The sequence below is a fragment of the Protobothrops mucrosquamatus genome, unplaced genomic scaffold, assembly GCF_001527695.2.
Source record: "Protobothrops mucrosquamatus isolate PMUCROS unplaced genomic scaffold, P.Mucros_1.0 scaffold1516, whole genome shotgun sequence".
NCBI lineage: Eukaryota > Metazoa > Chordata > Lepidosauria > Squamata > Viperidae > Protobothrops > Protobothrops mucrosquamatus.
Genome location: NW_015387688.1, coordinates 42,929 through 44,780, shown reverse-complemented (window position 1 = coordinate 44,780; position 1,852 = coordinate 42,929).

The following is a 1,852-nucleotide window of genomic DNA, read 5'->3' as shown; positions in this document are numbered from 1 at the left end:
AATTGTTCTAACTGTCAGGAAGTTTCTCCTTAGTTCTAGGTTGCTTTTCTCCTGGATGAGTTTCCATCCATTGCTTCTTGTCCTGCCTTCAGGTGCTTTGGAGAATAGCTTGACTCCCTCTTCTTTGGGGCAGCCCCTGAGATACTGGAACACTGTGCTATCATGTCTCCCCTCGTCCTTCTCTTCGTTAAACTAGACATACCCAATTCCAGCAGCCGTTCCTCATATGTTTTAGCCTCCAGTCCCCTAATCATCTTTGTTGCTCTTCTCTGCACTCTTTCCAGAGTCTCAACATCTTTTTTACATCGCGGTGACCAAAACTGGATGCAGTTTCTAACTTAAGTTGGAGTTACTTTTCTTTCTACCTCTTCAGTCCAAATGTCTAGTAATAATGCAGAACGTGGGTGATGTCACCTCAGAAAGGCCCTTTTCTTTAATTTATTTAAAGAAAATTAATTCAATCGTTTATTAATGACTTAAGTAAATAATAGTTAATATATGTTTGTTTGTTTGTTCATGAAAAATTATAAGGCCGCTCAGTTTACTGTCAGTGACTCCAGGCAGCCTACAAAGGTAAATAAATAAATATTTCTTTATTTATGGTGACTCTTAATGGAAATCGCTGTAGGGAGAGGGGCTGAGAAATTCTTGTCCCGAAAGGAACGCATCCAAATGACTTAGGAGATACAGCAAAAGCGTTTGCCAATCACTGTGCGCAGCCCTAATTTTTAGTAATCCCAAAAATATTTTTCATTTATTTATTTGGCTTGTTTTGTCCTCAGCTGCCCGCCCCTTAAAGTGAAATTAAATCAGAATACACAGTGATCCTCTCTGATCAATTACAAGCGTGACCGGATTTACAATGGGCCCTTAGAGAAATTTCCCTTCTGTTCCACTGTTCCTGAATCCTATGCTCACAATTATATGTATGATTCAGATAGCAATAACTAAATAAGTTCTAGTTAATGATATTCTTGAAGAAGAGCCATCTCTGTAGCTGTGGTAATGCACACAGCACAATTGTTACACAATTCAGAATTGAAGATGAATTTTTTTTTTTAAGACAACAGCAAGTCCCACTTCAACGAATCCATAATTGTTACACAGTTCGGAATTGAAGATGAAGTTGTTTTTTTAAGGACTTTCTAAAATGTTTCCCAAAAAAAACCCTGTGGGGTGGGGATTTTATGTTTCATAACCTTTTTCTGAGAATAGTAATTTGAGTGAAGGCAAACCCAGTTGAAGGCAATTGTTCATTTGCAAGCGCTCTACGAAATATACAACCCAGGCACTGCAAGTTTTACAACATCAAAATTGTATTTTAAGAAATAAACAAGAGAAAAGCTTAATGAGCAGACATCCTACATACGACACAATTACTCAGAAAAAAAATCCCAATGAGTTCATTACAGCTTGCTGGGATGTTCTGATTGATTAATTCATTTATCAGAGACAAGAACAATCAATCAGTAAATAGGTGCCTGCAAAAGGTGTGGGTGCTCCACCACTGGAGGTTTCTAAGCAGAAATTGGACAATCATTTGTCTGAAATGGCATATAGGGCCTCCTGCTTGAGCAGGGGTTGGACTAGAAGACCTCAAAGGTCCCTTCCAACTCTTGTTATTCCGTATTCTGTATTCTAAGTCTATAGTGTGTACGGCATCCTACACACTTGTAAAAATATTTCTCATTGCAATATGTATAGGATATCTGTGGAAGGAAGAAACATGAAGAGCAAAGAGTAGCATGCAGTTATTTCCTTTGGATAGAGTAGCCCAATTCTCAGGGATCCACAATGGCCCTTGAGATCAACTTTCTATAATCAGATCCCTGGGATCTCTCTACAAAACAAA